Genomic DNA, 13,634 nt, shown 5'->3' with positions numbered 1-13,634 from the left:
TCCAAAGGAAATAAAAGCCTTATCTCAAAGAGGTATCTGCACTCCCACGTCCACTGCAGCATTATCACAATAGCCAAGAAACAGAAACAAACACTGATGGATGAATGGATAAAGAAATACTAATATATATATTTACTAATATATATGTGTATATATATATACACTGATATATATTTGTATATATTGTGTATATATATACTGATATATATATTTATATATAAAGAAATAGTGACATATATATAAAAGAATTACTGGACTTCCTTGGTGGCCCAGTGGTTAGGAATCTGCCTGCCAATGCAGGGGACATGGGTTCGAGCCCTGGTCCGGGAGATCCCACATGCCACAGAGCAACTAAGCCCGTACACCGCAACTACTGACCCTGCACTCTAGAGCCCGTGAAACACAACTACTGAGCCCGCATGCCACAACTACTGAAGCCCGTGCGCCTAGAGCCCGTACTCTGCAACAAGAGAAGCTACCACAATGAGAAGCCTGCGCACCGCAACAAAGAGTAGCTCCCACTTGCCCCTAGAGAAAGCCCACGCACAGCAATGAAGACCCAATGCTGCCAAAATAAGATAAAGAAATGACTTTATTTTAAAAAAGAAGAATTATTATTCAGCCTTAAACAAGGAAATCCTGTCATTAGTGACAACATGGATGAACCTAGAAAGGCATTGTGCTGAATGAAATAAGTCAGGTGCAGAAAGAAAAATACTGTATGATCTTGCTTAATTTGAAAAAAGTCAGAATCATAGAAGCAGAGAGAATGGTGGTTATCACAGGTGGGGTAGGGAGAGGAAAATGGGGATATTTTCGTCAAAGGGCACAAAGTTTCAGTTATGTGGGATGACTAAGTTCTAGAGACCTAATGTACACTCTGACTATAGTTAGTAATACTGTATTGTATACTTGAAATCTGCTGAGAGTAAAGTTTTTTAAACAACGATAGAAACATTGTTTGCAATCTCCAAATATTAGACAGAAGGTAAATATTCTTTTTTTAAATTTACATTCAATTCTTTTTATTTTTGTCTATTTAATCCTTCTATATTTAATTTTTATTTTATTATAGTTGATTTACAATATTACATTAGTTTCAGATGTATAACATAGTGACTCAGTATTTTTATAGCTTATACTCCTTTTAAAGTTATTATAAAATATTGGCTATATTCCCAGTGCTCTACAATATATCCTTAATTTTTTTTTTTTTTTTTTTTTGCCACACTGTGCAGCATGTGGGCTCTTAGTTCCCCGACCAGGGATCAAACCCGTGCCCCCTGCATTGAGAGTGAGGAGTCTTAACCACTGGACCGCCAGGGAAGTCCCATTATATCCTTATAGCTTACTTATTTTATACATAGTAGTTTGCTCCTCTTAATCACCTACCCCATCTTGCCCCTCCCCCATTCTTCTCCCCACTGGTAACCACTAATTTGTTCTCTGTATCTGTGAGTTTCTTTCTGTTTTGTTATATTAATTCATTTGTTTTACTCTTTACATTCCACATAAGTGGTAACATACAGTATTTGTCTTTTAATATAGTAAATCTTAAGTGTTCTCACCACAGACACACACACACACACACACACACACACACAAAAGGCAACTATGAGAGGTGATGGATATGTTGATAAGCTTGACTGTAGTAACCATCTCATAATGTATATGTACATCAAAACATCTTGTTATACATCTTAAATATAGACAATTCTTATAAAAATAAACTGATTAATTCAGGATTGATTTCATCAGGACTTGGTTTCCCTTAGTCTCTCTACTTTGCCTCCTTCTGCATTAGGTTCAGTCTTAGGTTCCATGTGAAAGAAGATGGCAGCAAGTTCAAGTCCAGTGTGAAAGGAGTGTCTCTTCTACAGGAGTGTCTCTTCTCCAGGAGTCCACAAAAAACTCAGGGCATCACACTGGTTCTAAGTGGGCATATGTCTATCCCAGTGTCAGTGACTATAGCTGGTGAATATCATGTGCTAATTTTTAGGCATAGGTCACATATCCATCTCTGGAGAAAGATGTAGAGACCACCCCACCCAAAATACAGTGGAGGAGGAAGATTTTCCAGAGGTAAATTGGGGTGGAAGACAAAAAGAGTAGGTATCTATGCAATATTTGAAAATATATATATATCAGAGACAAAAAGTAGAAGAAAATATAGAAAATAAAAATCTTATGGTGATAAAATTATGAATTGTTTTCTCCTCTATCTTCCAAAGTTTTTAAATGGAAATTTAAATATTGTATTATTTCATATAATTATACAATCAATCCTCATTACTTGCAGATTCCATATTTGCAATTTTGCCTACTCACTATAAATTATTTGTAACCTCCAATATCAATATTTGCTGCATGTTTGCAAGGTAACACTCTGCCTTCTTGCTTCAGCTCTCATACTGTAAACAAGTGTCCATTCCATGGTCTATTCAGGAATAATATAAATGTAAAATTACAAAATTAACATTTAAAAGTTATTTCTAAAGATATTTTAGCAACATAACATTATCTATCTTCGAAATAAACATTGTGAAAAAACGTATTTAGTATTAGACCTACATATATCAAAATGGTGACAACCTGCAGAAAAATTTGCTGCAGAAAATTAATTTATCAGATTTAGTATTATTTTTCTATACATTTTGTTCATAATTACAGCTTATATATCAGACTTTCAATTAAAATCAGTTATTGAAAATTCTAGAGAACTTTTAAAATATGAAAACAGGTTTCCAAATAAACCACCAAACTATAAATTTTCAATAAAAATGGTTTCAATCTCCATTGGCTCTGTAAACACTTGTGTACCCAAAGTCTTAGTTTCTGATAAATTGTAACTTCTTGTTGCAAAAGTTAAATTGTAAAAATGTTTTATACACTTGTAAATTTTAGAATTGTAAAGCTGCATCAGGTAATATGCCAATAATGGCTAATTTTACAGTTACCTTGGAAAATGAAGATAATTAAGGGTTCAATAATCTTAGTCTCTAGGAATGTAATTATAATGTATATAAAAAGGGTCAAGCAATATTCCTAGTTCAAGAAAATTGACCTTAACCTACAAAAACATATATTCCTTTGGAATAAAAATCTGGTTTTCTTTAAATATAACAATATGGACAATACCTCAAACTAGATATTAATTTGTTCCTTTGCTCATTCTTTTTTTTTTTATTTTTTTTTTTGGCGGTATGCGGGCCTCTCACTGTGGTGGCCTCTCCCGTTGTGGAGCACAGGCTCTGGATGCGCAGGCTCAGCGGCCATGGCTCATGGGCCCAGCCGCTCCGCGGCAAGTGGGATCCTCCTGGACCGGGTCACGAACCCGCATCCCCTGCATCGGCAGGCGGACTCTCAACTACTGCGCCACCAGGGAAGCCCTTCATTCATTTTTTTAAACAGATAATTACTGTGTACCTCTCACATGTTGCACAAAAGTTCTAGGTACTAGGGAAACACCAGTGAATAAAAACAGACACAGCAGGCATGAGTTAAAATTCCAGTAAGAGGGGAAACAGACAGTATATATAAGCAAACCAATAAATAATGTCAGATATTGATAAATACTAAAGGGAAATATAGGGTGATACGATAGGAAGGTGTGTGTGTTGCAGGAGGTTTGGTCAAGGAAGGTTTATATGGATGTATGACATTTGGGCCGAGACTTGAAAATTGAAGACACAGCCCATAAAGAGCCTTGAAAAGAGGAAATTTCTGGCCTACTTGAAGGGCAAAAATGAAGCCAGTGTAACAGGTAGTAAGTGCAGGGAAGATTTCCTGTCCAGATCTACTATCAATTAGGAAAAAATCAGAGAACCAAATAGAAAAACAGCCAACAGACTTGAACAGGTACTTCACAAAAGAGGCAATCTAAATGACCAACAAATATGAAAAGGTCCTCAAACTTAAGAATTGTAAAGGAAATGCAAATTAAACCTACAATGAGATACCACAACACACCAGCAATGCCAGTGTTAGAAAGACTGACAATGCCAAGTGCTGGCAAAGATATAAACAGACTGGAACTCTCATACACAGTTGGTTGAGTTGCCAATTAGTATGATCATTTGCAAATTTGCTTTTCATTATCTACTAAATTTGAACATATTTCTAAGTACATACATACCAAATATCTATATCTAATATCTATATCTATCTCAAGATATGTACAAGAACATTCATACCCAAAACCTGTAAACAATTCAAATATTTATAATCTGTAGAACAAAAATGAAATGTGGTATACTCATACAGTGGAATACTACATAGCAAGAAGAATGAACAAACTCTTGAGACACAAAACTTGAGTGAATCTCAGAAACATACTGAATAAAAGCAGCCAGATATAAGAATACACACTACATGATACCATGTATGTGTATATACACCTATACATACATATATTTAAAACAAGTGGAGCTAATTCGTGGTGTTAAAAGTTAGAATGGCAGTTAGCTTTGGGTCAAGGGGCCATGAGGTAGCTTCTGTGGGGCTGGCAATGCTCTTCTAGGGTCCAGACAACTATGACAGGTAATATGTGAGGGGAAGAGATTCATCCTTAACCTGAATGTGGTTATACGAGTGTATTTACTTTGTAATAATTTTTGAGCTTTTCATCTATAATTTTTGTATATATGGTATAGTTCAACAAAGTATATATTTTTAAAATATATGACAGTATAAAGAATATATTTGAGTAGGGAGATGATGTTTTGGCCCTGGGTAGAAATACGGCTCTGAAGACAAATGGACTTATTCCATGCATGTTTTAGAGATAGAACAGGTAAGACTCATTGCTATATTGCCTATAGTGAATAAGGGAAAGACAGGGATCAAGATTGACTACTAAGTTTTCAGCTTAAGTAACTAGATCAAAGTTAGTGACATTTATGTTTCCAGAAAGACAGAATGGTTGATCGCATTAGATGTTGTTTAGAATTTCAGTCATGAGGACAGAGAAGTTGCCACTGGATTTAAACATGGAAGTCATTGATGATCTGAGAGCAATGTTAGGTTAGTGCTGGGAATGAAGTCCTGATTGGAGCATGCCGAACTGTAACTATTAAGTAAGGAAGTGAAGAAGAAATTTTAGGTAACTCTTTGAGTAGTTTTTGCTTTCCTGTGAATGGGGCTGAGAGATATGTAAACAGAAGAGAAAGCTTGAAAGCACTGGGGGATCAGAGCAAGTTATGACATGTATATTAAGCAGGTGGTTGAGAGATGGAGCCTGGTATAAAGAAATGAACTTGACTTACCTAATAATTTTGGTGGAAGATTAGGATCCAATACAATTCACCTTATCCTCTACCCCAATACCAGAAAGCTACTTCCTAAGAATCTTCTTTACAGCAAATGGTCAAATTTTTCTATTCTTAAAGTTTTGCTATGTTTGGGGGTGGGGGGGGGAGTTTCCATTTTTCTCTTCGTTTCTTTTGCTTTAACAGCTTTGAGATATAATTCACATACTACAGAATTCACCCATTTAAAGTATACTATCATTTCTTTTGATGTCCTGGGTTCCTTAATGATGTTCAAGTATTATTTGTGTCAGTAACATTCAGCGTAAAACAAAAAAACGGTTTTGGAAACAACAGAGAGATATTTTCCTTCTAAACTTTTATTTCAACAATCAATTTTAATATAAAAAGCATTTATTGTACAAAACAAGATTTCAGACAAACAGAAAACCCATTTCCAATTGTTGATATTCAGGAAAGAACTCATAGAAACATTCTGGAACTGCTATTTTTGTTGTTGTTGCTGCAGTTTTTAACTTTAGGAATCTTACCCTCATTCTATATACCTGCTCTTCTGGATATGTGAGGAAATAAACCTTTACCTTTTAAACCACTATTTGTCTTCCCAATTAGTTGAGGCCAGAAGCATTCTTAGAGAATACAGGCTTAAGGATTAATCTCCAAAATATATAAACATCTCATGCAGCTCAATATTAAAAAAACAAAAAACCCAATCTAAAAATGGGCAGAAGACCTAAATAGACATTTCTCCAAAGAAGACATACAGATGACCAAGAGGCACATGAAAAGCTGCTCAATATCAATAATTATTAGAGAAATGCAAATCAAAACTACAGTGAGGTATCACCTCACACCGGTTAGAATGGGCATCATCAGAAAATCTACAAAACAACAAATGCTGGAGAGGGTGTAGAGAAAAGGGAACCCTCTTGCACTGTTGGTGGGAATGTAAATTGATACAGCTGCTATGGAGAACAGTATGGAGGTTCCTTAAAACACTAGAAATAGAATTACCATATGACCCAGCAATCCTACTACTGGGCATATACCCAGAGAAAACCATAATTCAAAAAGACACATGTGGGGGACCTTCAAGATGGCGGAGGAGGTGAGATCCCAGGGAGAGGACTGGGGTGGGCTGCATGAACACAGCCTGAAGGGGGCTAGTGTGCCACAGCTGGCTATGAGAGAGTCCAGGAAAAACTTTGGACCTGCCTAAGGCAAGAGACCACTGTTTCAGGGTGCAAGAGGAGAGGGGATTCCTTCCCTGTCTGCCCACAGAAGGCAGAGCACTGCCTAAACAAGCTCCAGAGATGGGAGTGAGCTGTAGCTATCAGCTCAGACCCCAGAGACAGGCATGAAACACTAATGCTGCTGCTGCAGCCACAGAGAATCCTGTGTGCAAGCACAGGTCACTATCCACAGGCCCCACCCTGGGAGCCTGTACAACACGCCACAGTCAGGATCCTGTGATCCAGGGACAACTTCCCTGGGAGAACGCACGGGGTGCCTCAGGCTGTTGCAACGTCAACGCCAGCCTCTGCCACCACAGACTCGCCCGGCATTCCAATTGTAACTACCGTATCCCTCCCTTTGCCCTGGCAGGAGTGACCCAGAGCCCCTAATCAGCCACTGCTTTAACCCCGTCCTGTCCAGGCAGGAAAAGAAGCCTGAGGGCAACCTATATGCAGAGGCACAGCCAAAACCAAAGCTGTGCCCCAGGAGCTGTGAGAACAAAGAAGAGAAAGGGAAATTTCTCTGTGCAGCCTCAGGAGCAGCAGATTAAATCCCCACAATAAACGTGAATTACCCTGCATCTGTGGAATACCAGAATAGACAACGAATCAACCCAAAATTGAGGTGGTGGATTTGGGGAGCAATGGTAGACGTGGGGTTTGCTGTCTGCGACTGATTTGTTTCTGATTTTTATGTTTATCTTAGTATAGTTTTTACTGCTTGTTGTCACTGGTGAATTTGTTTATCAGTTGGGTTGCTCTATATTTTTTTTAATATTTTTTAATTTAAAAAATTTTTTTCTCCCTTTTCTTCTGAGCTGTGTGACTGACAGGGTCCTGGTTCTCTGGCCTGCTGTCGCGCCTGAGCCTCTGAGGTGGGAGAGCCTAGTTCAGAATATTGGACCACCAGAGACCTCCCAGCCCCATGTAATATGAATCAACGAGAGCTCTGCCAGAGATCTCCATCTCAACGCTAAGACCCAGTTCCACACAAGGACCAGCAAGCTCCAGTGCTGTACACCCCATGCCAAACAACTAGCAACACAGGAACACAACTCTACCCATTAGCAGAGAGGCTACCTAAAATCATACTAAATTCACAGACATCCCGGAACACACCACTGGACGCAGCCCTGTCCACCAGAAAGACAGGATCCAGCCCCACCTACTAGAACACAGGCACCAGTCCCCTCCGCCAGGAAGCCTACACAACCCACTGAACCAACCGTACCCACTGTGGGCAGACACCAAAAACAAAGGGAACGACGAACCTGCAGGCTGCAAAAAGTAGACCCCAAACACAGTAAGTTAAGCAAAATGGAAAGACAGAGAAATATGCAGCAGATGAAGGAGCAAGGTAAAAACCCACCAGACCAAACAAATGAAGAGGAAATAGGCAGTCTACTGGAAAAAGAATTCAGAGTAATGATAGTAAAGATGATATAAAATCTTGCAAATAGAGAAAATACAAGAAACGTTTAAAAAAGACCTCAAAGAACTAAAGAGCAAACAAACAATGATGAACACAATAAATGAAATTAAAAATTCTCTAAAAGAAAACAATAGCAGAATAACTGAGGCAGAAGAACGGGTAAGTGACCTGGAAAATAAAATAGTGGAAATAACTGCCACAGAGCAGAATAAAGAAAAAAAATGAAAAGAATTGAAGACAGTCTCAGAGACTTCTGGGACATTAAACACACCAACATTCAAATTAAGAGTCCCAGAAGAAGAAGAGAAAAAGAAAGGGTCTGAGAAAATATTTGAGGAGATTATAGTTGAAAACTTCCCTAACATGGAAAAGGAAGTCCAGGAAGTCCAGAGAGCGCCATACAGGATAAATCCAAGGAGAAACACACCAAGACACATATTAATCAAACTATCAAAAATTAAATATAAACAAAAAATATTAAAAGCAGCAAGGAAAAAACAACAAATAACATATAAGGGAATCCCCATAAGGTTGACAGCTGATCTCTCAGCAGAAACTCTGCAAGCCAGAAAGGAGTGGAAGGATATATTTAAAGAGATGAAAGGGAAAAACCTACAACCAAGATTACTCTACCCAGCAAGGATCTCATTCAGATTCGATGGAGAAATTAAAACCTTTACAGACAAGCAAAAGCTGAGAGAATTCAGCACCACCAAACCAGCTTTACAACAAATGCTAAAGGAACTTCTCTAGGCAGGAAACACAAGAGAAGGAAAAGACCTACAAAAACAAACACAAAACAATTAAGAAAATGGTAATAGGAACAGACATATTGATAATTATCTTAAACATAAATGGATTAAATGCTCCAACAAATACTGGCTAAATGGATATAAAAACAAGACCAATATATATGCTGTCTACAAGAGACCCACTTCAGACCTAGGGACAAATATAGACTGAAAGTGAGGGGATGGAAAAAGATATTCTATGCAAATGGAAATCAAAAGAAAGCTGGAGTAGCAAATCTCATATCAGAAAAAACAGACTTTAAAATAAAGACTATTACAAGAGACAAAGAAGGACACTAAATAATGATCAACGGATCAATCCAAGAAGAAGATATAACAATTGTAAATATTTATGCACCCAACATAGGAGCACCTCAATACATAAGGCAAATGCTAATAGCCATAAAAAGGGAAATCGACAATAACACAATAATAGTAGGGAACTTTAACACCCCACTTTCACCAATGGACAGATCATCCAAAATGAAAATAAGTAAGAAAACAGAAGTTTAAATGATACATTAAACAAGATGGATTTAATTGATGTTTATAGTGCATTCCATCCAAAAACAACAGAATAATCTTTTTTCTCAAGTGCTCAAGGAATATTCTTCAGGATAGATCGTATCTTGAGTCACAAATCAACCTTTGGTAAATTTTAAAAAATTGAAATTGTATCAAGTTTCTTTTCTGACCTTAGCGCTATATGACTAGATATCAATTACAGGGAAAAAATGTAAAATATACAAACACATGGAGGCTAAATAATATGCTACTAAATAATCAAGAGATCACTGAAGAAATCAAAGAGGAAATCAAAAATACAGAGAAACAAATGACAGTGAAAACACAATGACCCAAAACCTATGGGATGCAGCAAAAGCAGTTCTAAGAGGGAAGTTTATAGTAATAAAATCCTACCTCAGGAAACAAAAGAAATCTCAAATAAACAACCTAACCTTACACCTAAAGCAATTAGAGAGAGGAACAAAAAAACCCCAAAGTTAGCAGAAGGAAAGAAATCATAAAGATCAGATCAGAAATAAATGAAAAAGAAATGAAGGGAACGATAGCAAAGTCAATAAAACTAAAAATAAAAGCTGGTGCTTTGAGAAGATAAACAAAATTGATAAACCACTAGCCAGACTCATCAAGAAAAAAAGGGAGAAGACTCAAATCAACAGAATTAGAAATGAAAAAGGAGAAGTAACAACTGACACTGCAGAAACACAAAGATTCATGAGGGATTACTGCAAGAAACTATATTCCAATAAAATGGACAACCTGGAAGAAAGGGACAAATTCTTAGAAAAGCACAATCTTCCAAGACTGAATCATGAAGAAATAGAAAATATAAAGAGACCAATTCCAAGCACTGAAATTGAAACTGTGATTAAAAATCTTCCAACAAACAAAAGCCCAGGACCAAAGGCTTCCCAGGTGAATTCTATCAAACATTAGAGAAGAGCTAACACGTATACTTCTCAAACTCTTCCAAAATATAGCAGAGGGAGGAACACTCTTAGTTTTATTCTACAAGGGCACCACACCTTAATACCAAAAGCAGACAAAGATGTCACAAAAAAAGAAAACTATAGGCCAATATCACTGATGAACATAGATGCAAAAATACTTAACAGAATACTAGCAAACAGAATCCAACAGCACATTGAAAGGATAATTCACCATGATCAAGTGGGGCTTACGCCAGACATGCAAGGATTCTTCAGTATTCGCAAATCAATAAATGTGATAAACCATATTAACAAACTGAAGGATAAAGACCATATGATCATCTCAACAGATGCAGAAAAAGCTTCTGACAAAATTCAACAGCTATTTTATGATAAAAACTCCCCAGAAAGTAGGCATAGAGGGAACTTACCTCAACATAATAAGGGCCATATATGACAAACCCACAGCCAACGCTGTTCTCAATGGTGAAGAACTGAAACCACTTCCTCTAAAATCAGAAACAAAACAAGGATGCTCACTCTCACCACTGTTATTCAACCTAGTTTTGGAAGTTTTAGCCACAGCAATCAGAGAAGCAAAGGAAATAAAGGGCATCCAAATTGGAAAAGAAGAAGTAAGACTGTCACTGTCTGCAGATGCCATGATACTATACATAGAAAATCCTAAAGATGTTACCAGAAAACTACTAGAGGTAATCAACGAATTTGGTAAAGTAGCAGGATACAAAATTAATGCACAGAACTCTATCACATTCCTATACACTAATGGTGAAAAATCTGGAAGAGAAATTAAGGAAACACTCCCATTTACCACTGCAACAAAAAGAATAAACTACCTAGGAATAAACCTACCTAGGGAGACAAAAGACCTGTATGCAGAAAACTATAAGACACTGATGAAAGAAATTAAAGATGATACAAACAGATGGAGAGATATACCATATTCTTAGATTGGAAGAATCAACATTGTGAAAATGACTATACTACCCAAAGCAATCTACAGGTTCAATGCAATCCCTAGTAAACTACCAATGGCATTTTTCACAGAACTAGAACAAAAAAATTTCACAATCTGTATGGAAACACAAAAGACCCCGAACAGTCAAAGCAATATTGAGAAAGAAAAACGGAGTTGGAGGAATTATGCTTCCTGACTTCAGACTATACTACAAAGCTACAATAATCAAGACAGCATGGTACTGGCACAAGAACAGAAATAGAGATCAATGGAACAGGATAGAAAGCCCAGAGAAAAACCCACACATATACGGTCATCTTATCTTTGATAAAGGAGGCAAGAATATACAATGGAGAAAAGACAGCCTATTCAGTAAGTGGTGCTGGGAAAACTGGACAGCTACATGTAAAAGAATGAAATTAGAACACTCCCTAACACCATGCATAAAAGTAAACTCTAAATGGATAGAAAACCTAAATGTAAGGCCAGACACTATCAACCTCTTAGAGGAAAACATACGAAGAACACTCTTTGACATAAATCACAGAAATATCCTTTTTGACCCACCTCCTAGAGAAATGGAAATAAAAACAAAAATAAACAAATGGAACCGAATGAAACTTAAAGCTTTTGCACAGCAAGGAAACCATAAACAAGATGAGAAGACAACCCTCAGAATGGGAGAAAATATTTGCAAACGAAGCAAGTGACAAAGGATTAATCGTCAAAATATTCAAGCAGCTCATGCAGCTCAATATCAAAAAAACAAGCAACCCAATCCAAAAATGGGCAGAAGACCTAAAGAGACATTTCTCCAAAGAAGATATACAGATTGCCAACAAACACATGAAAGTATGTTCAACATCACTAATCATCAGAGAAATGCAAACCCAAACCACAATGAGGTATTACCTCACACCAGTCAGAATGGCCATCACCAAAAAATCTACAAACAATAAATGCTGGAGAGGATGTGGAGAAAAGGGAACCCTCCTGCACTATTGGTGGGAATGTAAATTGATATAGCCACTGTGGAGAACAGTATGGAGGCTCCTTAAAAAACTAAAAATAGAACTATCATACAACCCAGCAATCCCACTACTGGGCATATTCCCTGAGAAAACCATAATTCAAAAGTAGTCAAGTACCACAATGTTCATTGCAACACTGTTTATAATAGCCAGGACATGGAAGCAACCTAAATGTCCATGGGCAGATGAACGAAAAAGAAGATTTGGCACATATATACAATGGAATATTAATCAGCCATAAAAAGAAACAAAACTGAGTTATTTGTAGTGAGGTGGATGGACCTAGAGTTTGTCATACTGAGTGAAGTAAGTCAGAAAGAGAAAAACAAATACTGTATGCTAACACATATATATGGAATCTGAAAAAAAAAAAAACTTTTTTCTGATGAACCTAGGGGTATGGCAGGAATAAAGATGCAGGCATAGAGAATGGACTTGAGGACATGGGGAGGGGGAAAGGTAAGCTGGGACAAAGTGAAAGAGTAGGACTGACATATATACACTACCAAATGTAAAATAGATAGCTAGTGGGAAGCAGCTGCATAGCACAGGGAGGTCAGCTCGGTGCTCTGTGACCACCTGGAGGGGTGGGATAGGGAGGTGGGAGGGAGACACAAGAGGGAGGGGATATGGGGATATATGTATATGTATAGCTGATTCAGTTTGTTATTCAGCAGAAACTAACACAACATTGTAAAGCAATTACACTCCAAAAAAGATATTTTAAAAAAGTAAAGATAACAAAGAGAAAAAGAAAAAAACACACATGCACCCCATTTCATTGCAGCACTATTTACAATAACCAGGTCATGGAAGCAACCTAAATGCCCACTGACAGACGAATGGATAAATAAGATGTGGTACATACATAGAATGGAATATTACTCAGCCAAAAAAAGGAACCAAATTGGGACATTTGTAGAGACATGGATGGACCTAGAGACTGTCATACAGAGTGAAGTAAGTCAGAAAGATTAAAGCAAATATCGTATATTAACACATATATGTGGAATTTAGAAAAATGGTACAGATGAACCAGTATGCAAGGCAGAAATAGAGACATAGGTGTAGGGAACAAACATACGGACACCAAGGTGGGAAAGCAGGGGGTTGGTGATGGGGGGGGTGAATTGGGAGATTGGGATTGACATATATATGCTAATATGTATAAAACAGATAACTAATAAGAACCTGCTATATAAAAAATTAATTTAATTTAATTTAAAAACAAAGGAATACACCCTTGGTCGTCAAGGTCCTGAATCTGAGCTGCTGATTCTTGGAGGATATTATGTAGTCACGCCTATTGGTACCACTACAAATTCAGAGACTTCAACCTCAGATGAGGCCTCAGCACATCTTTAAGGCTATCCTTTTTATGTATTCTCTTTTTCCTCTTGCAATTCTTCAGTGATTATTCTAAACCTTTTTAAATCTCAGACCAT

At 37.2% G+C, this 13,634-nt stretch overlaps 1 protein-coding gene across 1 annotated transcript in view; it reads right to left on the bottom strand.

The window, feature by feature from the left end:
• ZCWPW2 (zinc finger CW-type and PWWP domain containing 2) overlaps nucleotides 1-13,634 on the bottom strand; it is a 139,315-nt gene that overhangs the window by 116,889 nt on the left and 8,792 nt on the right. The window lies entirely within an intron of this gene.

The sequence above is a fragment of the Aethalodelphis obliquidens genome, unplaced genomic scaffold (genome assembly GCF_003676395.1).
Source record: "Aethalodelphis obliquidens isolate GAN/ISIS:26980383/991018 unplaced genomic scaffold, ASM367639v1 scaffold62, whole genome shotgun sequence".
NCBI classification, from domain to species: domain Eukaryota; kingdom Metazoa; phylum Chordata; class Mammalia; order Artiodactyla; family Delphinidae; genus Aethalodelphis; species Aethalodelphis obliquidens.
The sequence above is the reverse complement of the archived record's forward strand: the minus strand, read 5'-3'. Positions and strand labels throughout refer to the sequence as shown.